The sequence below is a fragment of the Macaca mulatta genome, chromosome 14 (genome assembly GCF_049350105.2).
Source record: "Macaca mulatta isolate MMU2019108-1 chromosome 14, T2T-MMU8v2.0, whole genome shotgun sequence".
NCBI lineage: Eukaryota > Metazoa > Chordata > Mammalia > Primates > Cercopithecidae > Macaca > Macaca mulatta.
The window spans coordinates 10,353,246-10,374,953 of record NC_133419.1 but is presented as its reverse complement, the minus strand read 5'-3'; the positions used below and the strand labels follow the sequence as shown (position 1 = coordinate 10,374,953).

The window sequence follows — 21,708 nt, the reverse complement described above, 5'->3', positions numbered from 1 at the left end:
CTGAATATCTGCAATTTGTTGTCTTAGTGCCAACCCCTGACCACTGCCCTGGCATGGCTTCATGCCTGGATGCCCAGCACAGAGCCTGGGGCTAAGGGTCCCTGATGATGACCACAGACCCCACCTCCCAGTGGGGAAGACCCTGTTCCTCCCTTGAGTCAAGTCACCTCCTTCCCCTGCCCCCAGCTGAGAACAGGCCCAAGTGAAGCCAGGGGTGGCCCAGCTTTAGTTGACCACGGTCTAATAATGGTGAGTCGTATTGTTACAACACTTCACAGGATATGAAGCACTTTCCTCCTGGGACCTCACTGGACTCTCGCTAGCCCTAGGAGGTCTAAGATGGCCCTGTTAAGGAAATGGGGGCACAGCAAGGCTGAGATGGTGCCCAGGGCCGATGGCTGGTGAGTTACAGGATGGCAAGCAGGACCCAGATTTAGGGGCTCCAGAGTGGGTAGATGGCAGCTGGAGAGGCAAGGATGCTTCGGGCAGGGCCAGGGTGACCTTGGCTGCCCGGTGGTAGGGCCCACCCCACCACGCTGCATGGGTTACTGCCGCCCTGGGAGCCGGGGAGCTGGGGCTTGGCGAGCTCAAGGTTGAAACTACAAATCATCGTCAGGTGACTTGAGCTGCCCTCGTGGCTGAGTGCATCCCCCATGAGTGCCCAGCAGTGACTAGCTCAGTCCTCCAGGCCAAGGCCACACTGCCTTTACCAGTCACCTGCGTCCTCCTGGAGGCCACAGCTCCCAGGAGCTCGGCAAGGGTTTGTTGACTGAACAGCGATCTTTCTGATTCTCAGAGCCCATTGTCCCCTTCCTGGAATGACACTCCCTTGTGGTGCCCTACTCCTTCCAAGATAAAATCCAGGCTCTCCAGGTTTGTCTGAGACCCTGCACACCCATCCTGGCTGACACCAGCCACCTCATCTTCCACTATGGTCCCCCGGCTTCTGTCCCCCACTGTAACCAAGAATTCTTGAGTCTCAAAGCCAAGGCTGTTTCATGTCACAGCACCTGTGAGCTTCTGCTGTCTGCATGAACATCCCTCCTGACCCTCCAAGACCCAGGTCAAGAGGCACCTCCCTGGGGAAGCTGATGTCAAAATCGACTTGGCCCTGTGTCTTGGGGTCACGAGGTAATGCCTACTTCAGCAAGATCTTGCTAAGCCATAACTGTCTAGGTGCCCAGCCCCCATGCTGGAGTTCCAGCTTTGCCAGGGCAAGATCCAGCAGGGCCTGATTCACTTCTGGTCCCTGGTGCCCTAAACAGCGCCTGGCACACAGTGGACTTCCAGCCACATCCCCTGAACTGTGCACAGCCACCAGGCATGGCTGAGCAAGTTACTCCATCAGCTTTGTGGAATATCGTGCAGCTGTTAAAACCACAATTATGAAGATGATTTTTGTTTGTTTTTTAGGGCAAGGTTGCCCAGGCTGGAGTGCAGTGGCACAATCATAGCTCACTGCAGCCTCGACTTCCTGGGCTCAAGTGATCCTCTCACCTCAGCCTCCTGAGTAGCTGGGGTGACAGGTGCCTACTTTTTTTAAATTATTTTTTGCCAGGTGCGGTGGCTCATGTCTGTAATCCCAGCACTTTGGGAGGCCGAGGTGGGCAGATCACCTGAGGTTCAGGAGCTTGAGACCAGCCTGGCCAACATGGTGAAACCCCATCTCTGCTAAAAATACAAAAATTAGCCAGGCTTAGTGGCATATTTCTGTAGTTCCAGCTACTCGGGAGGCTGAGACAGGAGAATTGCTTGAACCTGGGAGGCAGAGGTTGCCGTGAGCCAAGATTGTGCCATTGCACTCCAGCCTGGGCAACAAGAGTGAAACGCCATCTCAAAAAAAATATATATATTTTTTGTATTTTTTTGTATATTATTTTTTGGTCTCAAACTCCTGGCCTCAAGCAATCATCCCACCATAGCCCCCCAAAGCTCTGGGATTACAGGTGTGAGCCACCATGGCTGGCTCGACGATAACATTTTGATATCTAAGTGGAACATGTCAAACAGAGCTACAATCATACAATCCATTCCACTGCGAGGCATTGAGTGTCTGTGCTCTGTGCCAGCTCTGTGGCTTGGCGTGGGGGTGGCAGGGATAGAAAGGGGTCTCTCCTTCAAGACATTTGGTTCAAAAGAGGAGGAAGGCTTGAACGTAATTCCTGAGCCACACGCCAAGTGCCGTGACGGAGAAATGACAGAGCCCCAGGGCCACACGTCCATCTGGGGGTCTGGGGAGGCGGAACGGAAACCACAGCTCTGTAAAAATTACAGCCGTCTCTGCATGGACAAGCCTGGAAGGGAGCAGAGGAACGGAAGCTGTTGACGCCACAGGGCGGTGGCATTGTGGGTGATTTTTCTTTCTTTTATTGTTGGTATAATGCTGTTTGGGCAATAAATAAAAATTGGGAGGAAAAAATAGCTGTTTGGTGAATTGAGTAGAAATCAGGAGAAGGAAGAAAGGGAGTTAAGGGGAGGGAAATCTGGAAGGGTGAAGTGAGGGAGAGGTAGGAAGGGCAAAGACAAGCGCGTGCAGAGCGCACAGAGGCGGTGGCCTCAGGCCAGGCCCCAGTCTGTCCCTGGGCTGGGCGCAAGAGGGCTGGGTTTGCACAGGGAAAGGAGGGGGAGAGGTGCTCTGTGGGGAGACCCTCCCCAGGGGGATCTGGGAGGGCATCCCAGAGGGGAGGTAGCCTCCAGGCCTCAATGGACAGCAAAGAGCAGGGCCGGCAGAGGGGGTCCTAGCCAGACTGCAGGCGGTCTGAGGGTGGATCAGGAGCATTGGGACCCTGGTGGGGGCTCTGGGCAGGCTTGGTACTCAGAGCAGCCACTGACAAGGTGATGAGGTCTGACCAGGTCAGGCCAGGCTGGGTATATGGGAGAGTCCCTTACTTAGTGTCCCAGCGAATGCCAAAAGCACTGGGACTTTCAGGCTAAGAGGAGGCTATCTGGTCTAAACACTCCCTCACCCCACCCAGATGCCACACCATAGGCATGAACATCTTCCCAATCTCTAATGGGTGCCAGACACTGGGCCAGCCACCCTCCCATTCAAGGTCTTCTTCATCTCTCACAGTAACCTTTGGAGCTAGGTAGTAACGCTCCCATTTCACAATCCAGGACACAGACTGGGAGAGGTTCAGCAACTTGGCCAAGGTCACAGTCAGCTGGGGATGGGAGGGGGCGCTGGCATGGGACCCTGGCGCTGCCCCCTTAACAGGTGGGAGAGGTACTGCTGGGGAGCGCCTGGGTGTTTACAGCACGCGGCGGATGAGAGGGTCTGACCAGGGAAGGGGCGCCAGGCAAGGAGGAAGGGGTTACCTTGGCATGCAGAGTAGGCGGTGTGTACCTGTTTGTGAATGAATGCATGGGTGGACGGATGAATGAATGAATGAATGGATGGCTGGAGAGATGGATGAATGACTGGGTGCAGAGAGGAGGGTGTTAGGGAGGCGGCGCGTGAGCGAGAACCCCTTTCTTCCTCCGCGCTGGAGGCTGGCTTTGGGAGCCTCCCTCCCCCCACTCCCCAGAGGGGTCGGCTCCCCCACCCGCTCTCCCACCCGCTCTCCCCCCAGACAGTTTAGCTGAGGGCGGGGGAGGGGGCACGGAGGCCGCTTCTCCCAGGCTGGGCCAGAGTCCCCGCGCGGCGGCGCAGCCTCCCGCGCCGGGTCCTGCCGGCCAGTGCGCAGCGCGGCGCCCCCGCCCCCGCCGCCTCCTCCCCGCCCGCTGCCTCCCCCTCCTCCCCCCCTCCCTCCCCGCTCCGCGCCTGCACGCACGGCCCCCGCCGCTGCCGCCGCGAGGGGAGAGGCGGCCGCACAGCCTGGTTCCCCGCGCCCTGCTCGCAGCCGCCGCTCGCGCGGGCACCGCCGCTGGCCCCCGCCCCGCCGAGCGCACCCGCCCGGGCACACGCACCCCGCCGCTGGACGCACCCCCCGCACTCCTCCCGCGGCTCCGCCGGGCGCCCGAGCCGGGCAGATGCGCCGCCGCGCGCCCCCAGCTCCGGGCCCGCCACCGTGCTCTGCCGCGCGGCGGGGGCTCCTCTCCCGGCCCCCCCTGGGCGCCCTCCGGCTCTGGTTCCCGCCCGCTCCTTGGAATAACCCTTGAGGCTTCAGCCGTCACCGCAAAGTTTCCCGAGGAGACCCGCCTCCCCGGCCGCTGCGCAGGTAGGGCTGGCTGCACCGGGCGGGGGTCGGGGTCCGCGCGTCCAGGACAGGACGCTGGGGCCGGCGGGGCGGGGGCCGGGGGCACCGAGGCGCCACGGGGTCAGGCAGCCTGGCTTTGCCCCAGAGCGGCGGGAGACGGGACGCCCAGCCTTTGGGATTTGGGGTGGGGGTCCCTGAGTCAAGAGCTACGCGCTGGTGGCGGTGGCGCTGGCCCCGCCGCGGGGAGGCGCGGGGTGCGCGGCCGGCGGCTCCGCTCTCCCAAGCCGAGGCTGGAAAGGGCGGGGGCTCAGCTGGAGCTCTAGTCCAAGCCCTCGCTGCGCCCTCAGGGAGGGGGCCTGACCCGTGGGGGGCGTCAGGCCGGTCATGTGGGTCCCAGCTCCCGCACTCGGGAACCGGAGGAGGGCGCGCGGCCAGGGACAGCCGGCCGGCCCGGGCGCCGCGCTCTCGTCCCCACCAGCCGCGTGAGTCACGGTTGGAGCGAGGTTTTATTTTTAAAACGACTTCAAGGGGGGCAGGAGCAGCCTCCAACTTCCCTCCCTGTGCACGCTGTGGACCGTCAGCCCTGAGCCGGGCGGGGGCTGGGGCCGTGCACCTGGTGGCTGGAACGGTGAGACCACGGTGCCCGGGCGGGGGGCGGCGGGCACCCCCCATCCCCCAGCTCTCAAGACAAGGAGGCGGCCCGACTCGGTGGCGCACGCCCCTCCTCGCGGGCACTGGAGGCCCCGGGGAGGAAGGCTGGGGAGTGTTGTCGCCCAGCTGCAGGGAACCGTGGCTGATCAGAGCTCCCCGAGGAGGAGAAAGTTGTGGAGCAGGGACACCAGGGAGATGCCACAGCCTTCCCGGTGGCGCCAGGAGGCCTTCGAGGCCCTCCAGGGTGGGCAGTTTTGAGAGAATACAGCCCAGCTGGGGTGTGTCAGGCCCCCGAGGCCCAAGCCAGAGCTCTGATGTGAATAAATACAGCCAAGACTGGGAACGGAGGTGAGGGGTGACTGAGAACAGCCCTGCCTCACCGAAGCCCCTACGCCCTCGGGTTGCATAGAAACCAGTCCCTCCACATCCCCTTCCCCAGGTGGCTCAGGAGTTTGGAAGGAGGTTGCCTGTGTGAGGGACCCAAGATGCCACTGTGGAGGGAGGTGGCTGGGGCACCCCGTCTCTGCCCGGCGGCTGTGGGGGAGGCAGCCGCACTCGGGGGCTCCAGGCTCCAGTTTCTGGAGTTGAAAGCTACTGCATCTCTTCCGCCAGCCCCGGGAGGAGAGGCGCAGACATCACCTGTCAGCTGGTGCTGACTCCGTGGGCGACTGTTCAGGGCTTCCTCAGAAGGTTTAAAATGGAAATGGCCTGAGATGACGGGGCCAGTGCCTGGGAGGGATTGCTGACCAGCAGGGCCAGCAGTGAGGGGGCCCTGGTAGGTGTGAGGGTCAGGAAGAGCTGAGGGCTGTCACATCTGGCTGAAGGGTCGACCATGGGCACAGGGTGTGTGTGTGTGCACATACATGGGCTACATGTGTGCCCCCGGTCCCATGTTCTTACCCAGACACAGAGACTGGACGCTTTTCAGTAAAAAGCACCCTGACCCCATCATGGAGGCTCCATAGCCCACACCCTGGAGGCAGCTGTGGCCTGCTGGACTTCAGCTAGACCTGGGTCCATGCGTCCGCACTCTACCATTTATTGATTCCTCCACCTCCCTGTGCCTCAGTTTCCCTTGTTGGTAAAATGGGGTTACTAGTGCCACCGCCTGAGCTGGGGGGCTGCTTTGTAAGTGCATTTGACAAATACTGTTAGTAGTCCTGCTCCTGGACTGGAGGATTCTCAAGGGCTGAGGGTACCTACAGGGACTTTAGAGGGTCAGGCGGTCAGATTTTCCCGCCCCCAGTCAGTGTGCTGTCATTGGACTTCATCCTCATGCTAACCCTCGGTGGCAGCGCCCCGTGTCCCCTCCTCCCCACTTCCGAGGCCTCCCATGGAAGCCCCTGGGAGATCCGCCCAGCCTGTTTCTAAGGTGATGGGGAGGGGGTGCTGCCACCCCACTGGTCACCCACTGCCAGGGCTGTACAGACTCAGCTCTGTAGAGATTGATGCCTGATGGCTGAGCCTGTGTCGCATCCACTGGGTGACCCTGGGCCTGCAGCCTCCCCTCTCGGACGGCTTCCTTGCCTGAGCAGGGGGTTACAGCAGTTGCCCCACAGAGAGGATGTCTGGGAGTTCGGCGTGTGGGCGCAGGGAAGGGTGGTGCACACATGAGCAGGTGGTGTCTGTGCTCGCTTCAAAGTTAGCTGAGAGGACTGGGGCTCCAGGTGGCCCTGACCCTGCGGGTGTTGAAAGACTGAGAGGTGGGTTTAGAGCCCAGAGGCCAGTGCAGTGGCAGCTGTCAAGTGGCTGCTCTGGTGCAGGGGGAGGATGAGGCCTCTGGGGTCAGCTGGGCACAGCCACCTCTGCCCAGTCAGGGGGCTAGCAGCCCCTCCCCAGCCAGCCAGACATCCCCAGAATCAGGGCTGGACATGGCCTGATCTCAGAGATGGGGCCTGTCTGGGGCTGTGTGGGTCTGGCTGTGCTGGCCCTTCTGCTCTAGAGTCTGGAAATGATATCAACCACCTAGTCATCCCTGCTGATCGTGTTCCTGGCACACTAGAATGCCACCCCAGGGTTCTAAGGACTTTCAGTTCCTGGGGAGGGTTTCTCTAACTGGCCTGCTGACCTTCAGTGTGACCTGCCTTCCTCATCTGTAGGGTGGGGTAACAGCAGTACCTACCTTGGAGAGATACCCACTTTGAGAGGATGCATATGAGGTTTCTAGCACAGAGTTCATGCCTAGCAATGTGGGGCCCCTGCCTGGTCTGCACCCCTCATTCACTGTGGGCCAAGGGCTTTCAGCTTCTTCAGGCCTTGGGGTGGCAGGGAGGACGGATGTGGCCCTCATCCCCTGCAGGCAGGGGCCATTCACTCTGGTACCCAGCCCAAGGGGCAGTGGGAAATGCCCCAGAGCAAGCGGGGGGCTGGAGGGCTTTTGCTGAGGCCCCTTATAGCCTGGGGTGTGTGAGGCATATGGGCAAGCGAGCGAGCGTGGGTGGACAAGAAGGGGTGTGGGTGTGGTGAGGGTGCTAACTGCCTACAGTGGGGTGGGTGGTGACTGCCCCAGGGGGTAGCTTTCCGTGTTTACTGGCAGAGGAGAGCACCAGCCTCTGGGAGGCCCAGGCCCCAGGCCCTGGCTGCTGCCCCACCGAGTGTGTTTGAGGTAGGGGGGTCCTCCTCAGAACCTGTGTTGTTCTCCTGGAGACAAAGTTCAGGCTCTGGCTGGCTCACAAGGCAGCTGCATTCTGTCCTCTGCCATGGGACACTCACCCTGAGAGGGCCAGGGCTGCGGTGTGGGGCAGACTGGATGACTGGAAGGAGATGGGGAAAGGATAGCGCCCCTGTTTTGCCCTCCTCCCCCGGACAGGCTGCCTGGAGTTCTCTGGCAGCAGCTGGAGCCACCGAGAGGGTTCCACGGAGCAGGCTATGTTTGTGCAGGCCTGTGTTTGCCTGTTTACCATCCCTCGAGGCCCCCAAAGCACTGCCGCTCCCCTGGGCCAGCGGCTCTGCAGATGATGTCAGGGTTTGGGGGCCTCTCCTTGCTTTGTGGAGGTTGTTTGCTGGATTTCTGCAGCCCTGGGTTTTAAACTGACACCCTGCAGAGCTGGGGGCTAGTGAGGGTTGGGGAGAGGGCAGGGAGGAGGATGGGTGGGAGTTTGGGGCTGAAGTCATGGGAGGATAAATAGGCTGGCCCACCAGTGCTCCCCTGGCACCCCTGGCTCCCTGGCTCTTCTGTTTTCCCTTCCCTCACTCCTTCCTTCCTTTCCCACTCATTCATTCATTCATTTATTCTTGAGATAATCACTGAGCATTAGTTATTGCCAGGCACAGTGCTGGGCTCTGGGACAAAGTGGGGAGCAAAAGCAGTGGATGTCTTGCCCTCAGGGCGCTTCCAGTCAGATGTGGTGTCAGACATTAGTCAGGTCTACCTCTTCCCCGTGAAGCCTTGGCTCTGAAGGTGCAAAGTGGTGAGGTCAAGTAACAGAGGGGTCTGCTGGGGGGTGGGATTGAGGGGGACTTCCCAGGGAAGGGGGTGCTTGAGTTAAGATGTGAAGAGTGAGCTGGAGCCAGGGAAGGGCAGGGACAGAAACAAGGGCCTGGAGGACAGGATGGATGGAGAGGGCTGCATGGAGACCCCTTGGCAGGAGGGCAGAGGGGCTTGAGGCACCTGGCCAGGGCGGGGGCTGGGGGGTTGTCTCCCTGGGTCTCTGCGGCCCATCCGTCTCCAGCTCTCTCAGGATTCCTGGGTCTGCCTCAGGGACCCTCTGCCTGTCCTTGTAGGCGGGCCTCTGGAAGAGTGGGCTTCCTAGCCCTGAGAGCTGTGTGTTCACCTGCGTAGACAGGTTGCCTCAGCACATCTGATGGGCTGTGAGACAAATGTGGGCGTGTTTATGATGGGGGCGGTAGCCCTGGGTGGACCGAGAGCTATTAGTGATGAAGGAGAGTACACAGAAACCCTCCCCAGCCCTGAATGTTCCCGGTGCAGGGAAGCAGGGCTGGGGTGCCGGCCAGAGGGAGAAGGGAGTGAAGGGGCTATGGCCTGAAGGGCCCCGGACCCGGCTGTATGGGGCTCAGCTAGCCACTAGGGGACACTGCCTCCCAGGATGCCAGGACCCAGGCATCCGACGCCCGGCTAGGCCCCAGGTGCGGCAGGCTCTGCTTCGAGGGGCATCCTCCTGGGCAGCCAGGGGTCTCTGGTCTGGCTGGCAGGGAGGCAGTGGCTGGGCTGGTTGGGGATGGCTTATACTTAATTGAAACTGGGATTAAAACTGGGGTCATGGGATGCTAGTCCTGGCCACTCCTGCCCGCATCACTCTCTAGAGGCAGCTCCGTGGCAGTATTTTTTTCACGCCCCTTTCCCTCCTTCTGCCTGAATTAATCGTTGGCACCAGATTACAACAGATTTAGCAAACTGTAAGAAAAAAAAAAAAAAAGAGGGAGAGCGAGCGTGAGCGAGAGAGGAAGAGAGAAAAGAAAGGAAGGAATGCCTTCCGTGAGGAGCCGGCGTTTATCTCCAGAAGCAATTTGCTCTTGTTGAACCGTCCCTGTCGCCCCTCAGCCCCCCACCCCTGTGACGCCTGGGAAATGCTGCTGGGGAAAATGTCCTCAAAAATGCTGCCGGGTGCCGGAGCCAGGATGGGCTTTTCCTGGGGGAGGTCTGCCAGAGGCTGCTGAGGAGAGGAGAGCTCAGGGGGCTGCTCTGGAGGGTGTGTGGGGGGACGCCTGGCTGGTTCTGAGTGGTGGCAGAGCTGGGGTTGAGGGGGTCAGAGGCCTGGTGAGAGGCAGGGATGGCTGAGGGCAGGGATCTGTCTATGGGGTTCCTTGCGGCAGCCCCAGGGCCTGGTGCTGGGCCCGGGGCAGAGTGAGTGAACGGATGAATGAATGGAAAAAAGGGTGTAGCCGGGACTGAATGACTGCCTCGGGAGCTGGCGTGGCAGCAGTGGAGGGTCCAGCCTGCCCATCAGGATTCCTAGGGACAAAATCCGAGGGACTGAGCTGTCTCTCAAGCGACATAGCATCTTGGGTCTTGGATCCAATTCCACTTCTCTCTGGTCGGACAAGACGGGGCCTGGCTTTGGTTCAGGGAATCTGGCTGTTAGGGAGTGGGCGTCTGGCCCTGGGGACACAGCAAGTCACAGAGGGTCACGGGAGTTTGACCTCAAGGCTGAGGGTGCCCCACCCAGTTAAAGCACAGGAGTGAGATTCGGTGGGCTGAGAGCCCCTGGGCTCCTAGCCTGGGCTGGGCTGCCCCACCCTGAGTGGGGACTTAGGTTCAGTGGGGGGCAGTTAGGGGCCTACCCTTCCTTCTTCGCCCACTCACTCTCTCAGGCAGGGGCCACGGTGGGCCAGGCCTGGAGCCGGCTACAGGGGAGGTGGTGGCAGCCCAGTCCAGTGGGACCAGGCGGGAGGGGGAGACAGATTTGCATCACGCTCACACCTCTGGTGGGCGCACATGCACTTTCATGCACACACTCTTGCACACACATGCTCACACCTAACCCACCTTCCTCCCCTGCCTTCCCTGAGCCAGGCTGAGCCAGACTCTGAGGTGAATGAAGCCCACATCTCACCCCCACCTCTGGGAGCTGCCGCGAGGAAGGGGCTGGAGTGGCTGCCTCACCCTTCCCGTGCAGTCCCCTGCCCTTCCTAACCCCAGACAGTGGCCATCTGTTGCCCAGGCCTGGGCCCCTCTCTGGGGAATGGGTGTGTATGAAGGAATGAGAGGTGGGAGTGACAGCCCCTCCCCTAAGCCCTGTTCCAATGGAGGAGGCCCTGTGACAGCCAGCCCTGCAGCCTAACCTTTCACCCCAGGGAGCCAGCAGTCAAGTGGGCTCTGGGTAGGGCTGCACCCCTGGCCAGCCAATGGGGGGCTGGCCTGGTGCCCAGGCCTGTGGGGGTCTTGGAAGCCTTTCCCTGCCTCACTGGGGCTGCATGCCTCCTAGGCTGTCCACCGGTCCCAGGGAGATAGACCATATAACACTCTCTTGACCCCCCAGTGATAGTGGGGCCCTCCATGTCTCAGTTTCCCACTACTTCTGGACAAGGGGTTGGACCACTAGGTCCCTAGTAGCTGCCACTCAGAGCAGCACCATGGCTCTGAGCCCTGAGACCCCCACTAGGCTTGGGCTAGCCAGAGGGACTGGGCAGTGCCACACCCCAGTTTCCAGGGGCTTTTGGCTTGACAAGCTCTGCCTGGTTTATCTTCTTCCCACGGTGAGAGCAGGGAGACTGAGGCACAGAGTGGAGACAGCCCTGTCCAATGCCATGTGGTAGTCAGGACATACCCCGGGGCAGCAGGGCTGTGAAATGAAAATGCCAGGCTCGAGTCAACGGATTTGGGCTCGAAGCCCACCTTTGTTACTTATCATCTGAGCGCCCTGGACGCCTCACGTCCCCTCTCTGTGCCTCAGTCTCCACACCTGTGAAACGGGACGATGGCACACGTGCTCACATCCCAGGGTTAGCAGGAAGACTCCATGTGACTGTGTCTACAGAAGGGCTTTGTGGGAACCAGTAGTTAACTTTGGATCATTGGACAGGCCCCACCAGAAACGTGCTGGGATAATGACACTGCTCAGGGCTCTGAGGCGCTCAGGGGCTGGAGAGGGGCTGTACAGGCTAGCTTTCCGCCCTCAGGACCCCACCCTGTCTGGCAGGAAGGCGTGTGTGGCACTGCGGAGCCCCAACATCTGGGGCCCATGCAGTAGCAGGTGGAATGCATCAGGGAGCAGTGGACTCTAATTGCCCGGTTGTGACAAAAGGGCAAGTTGGGGTGTGGGTGACTCCTGGGGGAGCTGGGGAGAGTTGAGCTCTGGAGGGCTCGGGAGAGCAGCAAGGGTTAGGAGGCAGCAGGTGTGGGAGGGGCTAGAGGTCAAATCATGGAAAGGGAAATCGTGGGGCTCAAATGTCACCTGCTCACTAAGGGTGGCAGAGAGGTCATTGTAGCCATTATTGAGTGTTTACTGCATACGATGTGTATTTCACAGAGCATCATGCTAAGGACTCTACCTTGCAGAATCCCACTGAGGCTTTACAACAGCCCCATTGCACAGAAGAGAAAACAGGCTCAGGCAGATAAAGTGATTGGACCAAGGTCACGTAGCCAGGACATGGCATCTTTTTTTTTTTTAGATGGAGTTTCACTCTTGTTGCCCAGACTGGAGTGCGATGGTACAATCTGGGTGCACCGCAACCTCCGTCTGCCAGGTTCAAGCTATTCTCCTGCCTCAGTCTCCCAAGTAGCTGGGATTACAGGCATGTGCCACCATGCCCAGCTAATTTTTGTATTTTTAGTAGAGTTTTAGTAGGTTTCACCATGTTGGCCAGGCTGGTCTCGAACTCCTGACCCTCAGGTGATCCACCCGCCTCAGCCTCCCCAAGTGCTATGATTACAGGTGTGAGCCACTGTGCCCAGCCCAGGACATGGCATCTTAAAGCATATGCTCGTAACCCCCCCAGCCCCCAACACATGAGAATAATCGACGCAGCAGTAGTAGCTGACATTTATATCACACTTACTATGTACCTGATGGTTGGCAGTTCCCCCAACTTTTTTTTTTTGAGATAGAGTCTTGCTCTGTCACCCAGGCTGGAGTGCAGTGGCGCAATCATAGCTCACTGCAGCCTCGAATTTTTGGGCTCAAGTGATCCTCCCACCTCAGCAGGCCGAGTAGCTCGGACTACAGGTGTGCACCACAACACTGGCTAATTTTTTAATTTTGCAGAGATAGGGTTTCCTTATGTTGCCCAGGCTGGCCTTGAACTCCTGGCCTCAAGTGATCCTCCTGCCTTGGCCTCCTGATTACAGGTGTGAGCCACTGCTCCTGATCCCCCAGCAACTTCTGAAGTAGGCACTATTATTATCCTGATTTTACCCCGGGGTAAACTGAGGAACTGAGTGGTGAAGTGACTTGCCCAAGGTCACATAGAGGAAGGGGAACCACATTCATTAGGGCGAACTTGGGTCCTTTACAAAGGAGGATGGGAAACTGAGGCATGGAGACGGCAGGTAACTGCCCGAGGTCACCAGACCCTGAGCTTTGGTATCTGTCATGCTCCCCCCTCACCAGACCCCTCCCCAAGCTGGGGACCTGCTGGGGACCTCTGGGCTGTCTCCTGTGGTCTAAGAGCCTCATGCTTCCTCTTCCCTGCCTGGATTTGCCTTCGTTTCCTGAGGCCCCACTGTGTGCTGGGCCTGGGGCTGGTACTGACAATAGATGATGTCATTTAACACATGTGTTAGGGAGGAATCAGGGAAGGCCTCACAGGGGAGGTGTCATTTGCGCCTTGGAGCCAGGCGGAAGGGCATTATTCCTGGAGGGGAACAGCCTTGGCAGAGGCCTTGCGAGTGGTCAGGCCTGTGCCGGCCGAGGGGGAGCAGCCTGGGTGCGTGTGGTGAGTGGCATGTGCGTCTGCCTCTGCCGAGCACTTCTCTCCAGCCCAGACGCTGGCCGGTGACGTCAGCAGGTGGCCCCGCCAGGCCTCACTGCCCGCTGGTGCCCTCAGGAGGAGCAGGGTGGGTGGTGGGTGAGGGGGCCCGCGAGGGTGCTGGCGGCCTGCGGTCACGGAGCAATCTCCATTAGGGCCCGTGAGCGAGTGGCAGCAGCTCCTGGAATCCTATTAAAAGCTTTTTCATTGTTCCCCGCGTTATGCTCTGCTCCGCCGGGACCTGGGCATGTTGATAATTTATTTGTGGAAGGGAAAGGGGCGAAGAGCGCCGGAGACAGGAGGAAACGTCATCATTTACTCAGCCTGGTATCTGCAGCGCGGGCCCTGTCACAGGGCAGCTGGAGATGGGGCTCTACCACCCCATCCCAGCCTCTGGGTCACTTATGGGACCCAATTTGGTCGGTGGGAGGGGTGAGGGTCTGCCGAGGGACCAGTGGGGTTCAGCTGGGGTAGGCCTCTGGCTGCCCTGCTTCCAGCTCTGATGTGGAAGCCCCGGCCCGCCCTGCTCATGGGGTTTGGGAGGTAGCCGCCTTGCTGGGTCCTGAGGGTGCAGATCGGACAGACTGCTCCTGGGGTCTCAAGGGCAGGCACACATCCCTGCTGCTGGCCAGCCATGTGGTTGCATAAGCCACTGTACCCCTGGACACCAAAAACCTGAAACAGACCTCACTTTTCTGGGGGATGAGAAGGAATTCAGAACTAACAATAATAGTAATAACAGGCAGGCGTGGTGGCTCACACCTGTAATCCCAGCATCTTGGGAGGCTGAGGCAGGAGGATGGCTTGAGGCCAGGAGTTTGAGACCAGCCTGGGCAACATAGTGAGACCCCATCTCTTAAAACAGTAACAGCAGTGATGCTGGCTAGCATGACTGAGCACTCACTGTGGACCTGCAGTAAGCTAAGCATGTCACGTACAGTACTGTATCTCATTTAATCCCCATCAGTGGGCAGTGATACTCTTATTATTCCTTTTTTACACATGAGGAAACTGAGTTACCCGCAGCCAGGGTCACACAGGTTCTAAGCGGCAGGGGTAGGATGGAAACCCAGCTTCTTTTAGCATGGGTGCTGCCTCTGGCCTCCTGAGCCTCTGTCCCCTGGAGCAGCCCACTCCCACTGGGTCCCCAGCGCCTCTCTTCCAAAGTGAGGAAGCCCCAGAAGAGGGAACAGGGGCCACTTCCTGCAGAACCTTCTAGTAGCCAACTTAGTTGTCATAGGAGTCTGGTGGGGCACAGATGAGGAAGCAGAGGCTTACAGAGGTGACAAAGGCAGGGTGGAGCCAGGCTGGCCCTGCGATCCCAAAGTGTCCCCTATGGTGGGGTGCGACGCTGCCCAAGGGGATAGGAGGGAGCTGGGTCCTACCCTTGCCCTGGACCCCAGACAGTGCTGGCCTTTGTCTGGGACCCGGCGCTGTGCTCCAGCTCACGTTGGCTTCATGCACACTCCTGACTGGCCTGTTCTTTTTTTCTTTTTGAGATGGAGTTTTGCTCTTGTCGCTCAGGCTGGAGTGCAGTGGCACGATCTTGTACCCTCTCAAGTAGCTGGGACTACAGGCATGTGCCACTATGCCCAGCTAATTTTGTATTTTTAATAGAGGCAGGGTTTCACCATGTTGGCCAGGCTAGCCTCGAACTCCTGACCTTTGGTGATCCGCCCACCTCAGGCTCCCAAAGTGCTGGGATTACAAGTGTGAGCCGCTGCGCCTGGCCTGGCCCGTTCTTTAAGCTGTGGAGGCAGCAATTCACGGTGTGATGCAAAATCTTCCCCATCCCTGCCTCTCCCCATCCTCTAGCCAGACACTGCCAGACATTTTTTAAAACTTGAATTCAGTCAAGTCACGCACTAGCTCTGAGACAATCACTGGCTCCCTAGTTCCTGAGAAGTCAAGTCCAGTGCCCTTAGCCTGGCATTTCAGACCTTCCCAGCATGGCCTGATGCACCAGCCTCGCCCCAGTGCCTCCCCCGGCTAGCAGGCTCGCACCTCTGAGTCTTCAATGTGCTGTTCCCTGTGTCGGGAAGGCCACCCTCACTCCCCGGCACTGCCTGCCTCCACCTGCCTGTGGTGCCCCCCACTCCCCTCCCCTGCCCCAGAGAGGTGCTGCTGAACGGTGGAAGCAGTCAGATTCCTCAACTCCTCCCAGCAAGCCTTTCCGGCCCGAGATTCGATGATAAATGGCTTTCTTTGTACAACAGCCCTCGGAGTGCATAGCGTGAGCCCATTTTAAGAAGGCGAAACCTGAGACTCCGGGAGGTTCAGACACTGGGCCAAGGTCACCCAGCAATCGGAGGAGATGAAGCCAGGTCCATGCCATGGGGTCCCTGCCCTGTTCCATTTCACCCCCAGCAGCCGTGAACAGGTGCAGGAGTGACCAGCTTGGCATTCCCTGAGCCCATGTCACCTGCCTGGCGTTCACGGATGGTCACATTTAATCTTTACAGTGCCCAGATGTACTCAGAGGCTCCATTTTACAGATGAGGAAACTGAGGTTAAGAGAGGGAAGGAAGGCCCGGCACGGTGGCTCATGCGTGTAATCCTAGCATATTGGGAGGCCGAGGTGGGTGGATCACCTGAGGTCAGGAGTTCGAGACCAGCCTGGCCAACATGGTGAAACATCATCTCTACTAAAAATACAAAAATTAGCTGGGCGTGGTGGCAGGTTCCTGTAGTCCCAGCAACTCAGGAGGCTGACGCAGGAGAATCGCTTGAACCCAGGAGGTAGAGGTTGCAGTGAGCTGAGATCGTGCCATTGCACTCCAGCCCTGGTGACACGAGTGAAACTCCATCTCAAAAAAAAAAAAAAAAAAAAAAAAAAGGGAAGGAAGTAGGGAGGCCCCAGCCCTGCAGCAACTTCCTGGGACCCTGATGGTGGACAGGGGCTTTCCCAGCGCCCTGTGTGCTGGGTCTGAGCCACCACTTCAGAGTGGGGATGCTGGCAGGCCCTGCCCATCTGAGGCCCAAACTGACTCTCAGGCCTGCAGCCTGCCCTGGCCAGCAGGAGGCAGTGGGCCCAGGAGCAGGGCCAGGCGGGGGCCCTGCCCCCACGACAGCTGCCTCTCTGGCCCACTGGCCTCTCAGACAGACAAGGCTTGTGAGAGCCGGGGGCCTTCGAGGAGAGCTCAGCTCCCGCCGGCAGCTACTCAAAGGCCTCATTGTGGCAGGAGAGTCCGCCATGGGCAGCTGCCCCCATGGGAGGTGCAGACAGAGCCCAGCCTTTGTGCCAGTGCACTGTCCCTGCCCTGACCGGGGTCAGCAGGACAGAGGCCCTTGTCTGTGGAGGCTGGGAGCCCCCTGGGGAGGGGCTGCCCTGGACCCTCCGTTGGCCTGGGACGGGTGTGGTCTGTGTTGCCAGGCTGTGGTTGCCAGGGACCCAGGAGCCCCTCCAGCTCCCAGATCCAGCCATAGAAGGGGCTGGCCCTTGGCCTGACTCCGGCTTGGAGAGGTGCAGAAGTCCAGCAGGATGGTTAATAACAGTCATGGCAGCAGGGGCTGCGGCCCCAGCAGAATTCTCACTGTTCCTGCCGCTAAGCACTTTGTGCGTTATTACTGATTCCTCAAAGCAGCCCTACAAGGTGCCTGTAGTTATTTGCTCCATTTTAGAGATGAGAAAACCAAGGCTCTGCAGGGTTAGGAAATTCGACCCAGATCCCATAACTCTAAGGGCGGAGCTGGATCCCACTCCAGAACCCATTCTGAGCCCCAGGGGTTGCTGTCCCCGCCAAGCACCCGAGGTGGGCCGGGCACCAGGGCCATCCTATGGGGCACACCCAAAGCCGCCCTTGCCCTGTCCCCACAGAGCTCCCAGCCAGCTCGTCAGACCCTCAAAGCAGTCTGGTGTGAGGGAGAGCCTGTCATCCCATTTTAGAGCCAAGGAAACTGATGCTCAGAGAGACAGACTGGGGTGCCGGCTGCCTCCTGCCCTGAGTGTGGGTGATGGGCAGATCACATATTTGTCTTTCAGGTGGTGGGGCCGTTGCCTGCACTTTGTGGGTGAGGTATCATGTTCACTGGAGTGGGGAACAGTGGAGGAAAAGTGACAGAGCCCCTGAGGGGTCTGGGGGACTTTAGGGCTGAGCCATCCCGTTCATAGTCCCACTCCTGGAAGGACCCCCAGAGACCACTGTGTTTGTTAACACCCCACTGTGTAGTGGGAAACTGAGGCACAGAGAGGGAAAAAGGGACTGGCCCAGGATCCCCAACGCCTTGGGGATTGAACAGGGTCCTGCCGATGCCCAAAGGCTGTGCTGTTCACAGTGGTGCCCATGGCTGGTCCTGGGCAGGGAGGTCAGCAGGCCCCCTGAGCACTTCCTGTGCACCGAGCCCAGTCTGAGCATCACCAGCATGACTCGCTTCATCCTCACAACCTTATGGGGGAGGTACAAGGAAACTGAGGCCCTTTCCCCAGGCCACACCTCCAAGGTCAGCCTCCCCGAGCGGGCTTGGTCTCCTAGCTCAGCTGGTTCTATCAGCTTCCTGTCCTGCAGGACCTGCTGACTCCCGCACCGGCATCCTGATGGTTCAGGGTTGGAGGTGCCTGCTGAAGGGTGTGGGCGGGGGTGCACACAGACAGCTCAGTGATCTGCGGGGCAGGCTGCACACCCCAGAGCCCAGTGTCCTGCCGCTGAACTTGCCTTCTCATCCTGAGGGGGATCGGTTTCTCCATCTGTGAAATGGGCGCCAGGCCTGTGGGGCACCCACAAGTGAAGTTGTCTCTGCAGACTCCCTTATTGCTAGGGCTGGGACCTGGCTGAGCTGTGACCCACCCCCCACCATGCCCCAGCTCTGTTCTAGAAAGGCTGTGTCCCAGACCAAGACGCTGTGGCCCTGGGGAGGAGGCCAAACCTCTCTCAGAGCTCTCTTGGCCTAGAGATCACACAGGACCAGCCCGGGCCTGGATGCCTGATTATAAATAATTAATGCTATTAATATTAATAAGAAATGGTCTGGCAAAGTGACGATGAGGATGACGGCCTGCTCTTCCCTCAAGATCTCTCCAGAGGCTGGGAAACCAGGCCCTCGGTCCTTATACCCCCCAGGGAAGCCGGGTGCAGGCTCTGTCCTCACCCTGCCGCTCCCACCCTTCCCTCCCTGGACCGCAGCCTGGGGACACAGGGAGGGCCGATGACCCATCCCCACAGGAGGAGGGACCTGAGACCCTGAGAGATGCGGGGCTCCCCAGGACTCACAGCTACCACGAGGCCCAGAGCTTGACTGAGTTTAGTGCTCTTCCCACTGACCCTTCTGAAATGTGCAGGTTACCTGGGGGCAGCTGGACACGTAGGGGTCCTGGGGCCAGGCCCTTGGCCAACCCTCAGTGTGACAGTGGTGGGAACCCAGATGCCCAGGCACTGTTCCTACTCTGGCCCTTCCTGGCTCTGCGGCCATGGACGCTTCAGCCCCTTACCCTCTCTGTTGCTTCCATTCCCAAGGGTCACCTGGTGAGGACAGCCCTCCCTCACAGCACTGAGGACGAGCCTGGCACACAGTGAGGGCTGTCCAGCAGTGATCGTGACCCAGTGGTGACCATGGCCCAGCTGACTTTTGCTCTTGTCACCCAGGCTGGAGTGCAGTGGCGCGATCATGGCTCACTGCAACCTCTGCCTCCCAGGTTCAAGCAATTTTCCTACCTCAGCCTCCTGAGTAGCTGGGATTATAGGCGCGTGCCATAATGCCCCACTAACTTTTGTATTTCTAGTTGAGATGGGGTTCTGCCATGCTGGCCAGGCTGGTCTCAAACTCCTGACCTCAGCTGATCCACCTACCTTGGCTTCCCAAAGTGCTGGGATTACAGGCCTGAGCCACCGCGCCCGGCCACAGCCTTGCTTTTCTTGACCCTCTAAGACTTTCCTGTCGCAGGCGGCCAGGCCTGTCCCCTGAGCCCCACTCCTGAATCCTCTGGACCAGCCTTGCCCAGGGGGACAGCCTGGTGAATTCCAAGGGTTGGGACTGAAGTATTGTGCCCCACCCATCTGGGGGAGAGGTTCACTCCATGGATGCTGCCTGTGGGTGCAGCCCCCAAAATCCCAGGTTTGAGGCCCCATGACCACTCACCTAGCCACCTCGCTAGGCCTCAGTTTTGTCATCTGTGACATGGGGCCAGGTGTGCTAAGACAGAATGATGTGGGCAGCAGCCTTACCCCATGTAGGTGCCCAATCAGGGGAGGGGAGGGGCTGGTCCCTCTTCTGAAGTAGCTCTGGGCAGACACCAGCATTGACGGCCCTCTGGGTGCTGATGTGGTGGTGGGGTGGGTACATGTGGTTGCGAGCTGGGGAGGCAGTGGGGACTCTGGCGGCTTGGCCTGACACTCAGTGGTGACAGCGATGGCGGCCCCACCCTCCCCAGGGTGGCGCTGATTGACTCTCATCGTTGTGGGGTGGGGGCACCCTCTCGGAAGCCTCGCTCCTGGCTCCTGGGGAGAGCTGTCAGCCGGGCAGGCTAACAGCTGTTTGTGCAGAGACTAAATCTGTCCGGGTCTATCAGACGGCCTTGTGCCACCACTGCCATTCCTGCGTGGAGCGGGTGGTGGGCTGTGTGGAGTGGGTGGCAGTGTGTACATCAGCCCTCTCCGAGCTCACAGCCCGGAGCTTGTAGGGGCAGGGGCCCAGGTTGGTGAGCTCCTCCCTGAACAGTGGGCTGGCCAGATAGCCCTGCGGCCCAGTCCTTCTCAGGACAACTTCTGAGGGTGCCCATTGCCCAGGGCTTCATTGCCTGTCCACCCCCAGGGACATCAGGGCCTAGCTGGGATCCTCTGGATGTCGGGGGCCATGCCCATCCCATCATGGGGCCCTGCCTTTCCTCTCTGGGGGGCTGCAAGAGAGGTAGAGACTGGATATTCCAAGGCCACGGGTGCCCGGCCAGTGTTAAGTGTTTATGCCATTCCTGCTTGAATGAGAGGGGGTCCAGGTGAGAGCTGGGGGCTTGCTAATGAACTTGGCTGGCATCTATGGGGGCATTTTGGGAAGGAGGAAGGCAGAGTCCCTGCATTGGAGCAAATGCCTTGGAGGAAGCCCTGGCCCTCCTCCTTGTAGTGAGAAAGAGTGGCCTTGGGGCCAGAGGATGGCTCCCAACAAGGCACCCAGAGCCCCGGTGCCAAACCAGGGATGCTCAGTTCTAAATCTAGAGGATGGCAGGAAGCCCAAAGCAGCATTGTCGGGGGGTGGGAACTTTTTGAGCTGTGAGGCCTTGAAACAATGTGAGAAGCTGTGTGACCCTGGAAAGAGTTTTTAATTTTTTTATTTTTAAAGAAATGGGGGTCTCACTAGGTTGCCCAGGCTGGACTCAAATTCCTGGCCTCAAGCGATCTTCCCCCTCAGTCTCTCTCCCCAGTTGCTAGGACTACAGGGACAGGCCTGGGCCTAGCTCGTGGGAAGGTTTAAATGTTGACATGCAGACTTAGCCCTTCTGAGGCTGGCAGGATGGTCAGGAGCAGGATGGTATCTGAGCTTCTACTTCTCACCTGCTGCCCTTGGCAGACATGGCTAATCAATCCCAGCCCTGTCCCTGCTGAGTCCGGGGAGGGTCCACCTGGGAAGGCAACCAACCTGGGCATCCCTGATAGTGTTTTGCAAATGAGGAAATGGCGCTTAGAGAAGCCAAGTAGCCTGCTACAACCTCCCAGCTCCTAGGGGTGGAGTTGTGATGTAAGCCTGGTTCTCCTGACAGCAGAACTTTGTGATCATGGAAGCTGGTGGTCCAGGGGGCCCTTTGCTCAGGTGGGGTTCTGCTGTGGTGCCAGCAGCCTTAAATATGCCCCTGCCAGAGCCTACCACTACTCTACCCAGATACCCTCCAGATAGGCTCAGTATGGCCAGGGTTGGCCTCACGGTCACGGCCATCTCTCTTTCCCCACCCCCAGCTGCAACCTGCCTGTGCTTGGGTCTAATTACATTCGGTCGCTTATACCCCGGGCTCTCAACCACAGCCAAAAAGTGCACAGCAGCCTCTGAATGTGGGGCTTCCGATTCCCTCCAGCACGCTGGGCCTGCCTGAGGGGTGTGCAGGGACCAAGAAGTTGCAGTCCCCAGGCTGATGCAGGCCCTAGGCTGAGAGCTGGAGCTGGGCTTGTGGCCCTGGGGCAGGCATGCTGGGGAGCAGGGTGGGGTGAGGCACCCCTCTTCAGCTGCTAGGCTGGCTGCCTCAGTACACCTTGGGCCTCGTTAGGAGGTAGTTTTCCTGGCTTTGAGGTTACTCTTTTAATTAAGCCAATTAATTAGTGCCTTTAATGAAGCAGATTAAGCAGGCTAGGCTCTGTTAACTGGGGCTGTCACAGCCCATGGTTTCCTGCAGATCTGGACTTAGAGGCCAGCCCTCCCTCCAGGGGCACTGAGGTCAGGCTGGGCCGGGGATGTCTGTGGCCCCCATGGGAGTGTGGCCAGGAACCTAGGCCTGGGTTGGGGAGGCAAGGCTGGTCTGAGGCTGTAGGGACAACCCTGGACCCAGACACCACAGCACACAAGGGCCAGAGTGGGAGCAGGAAACGGGAGGGATGTGGGGCCTCTACCCTGGGGATCTAGAGGGGGCAGCTGG

The 21,708-nt window shown here is 59.3% G+C and overlaps 2 protein-coding genes across 34 annotated transcripts in view; one reads left to right on the top strand and one right to left on the bottom strand.

The window, feature by feature from the left end:
• MACROD1 (mono-ADP ribosylhydrolase 1) overlaps positions 1-21,708 on the bottom strand; it is a 171,676-nt gene that overhangs the window by 34,818 nt on the left and 115,150 nt on the right.
• Positions 3,774-21,708, top strand: part of FLRT1 (fibronectin leucine rich transmembrane protein 1) — an 83,027-nt gene continuing 65,092 nt past the window's right edge. For 2 of the 4 annotated variants that reach the window (XM_001115424.5, XM_077962510.1), the window contains exon 1: positions 3,774-4,160. The gene's annotated coding sequence lies outside the window, so the exon portion shown is untranslated. Of the gene's footprint in view, positions 4,161-4,545; positions 4,768-21,708 lie in introns of those variants that run through there. The other 2 variants (XM_028833308.2, XM_077962511.1) reach the window with 2 other exon arrangements.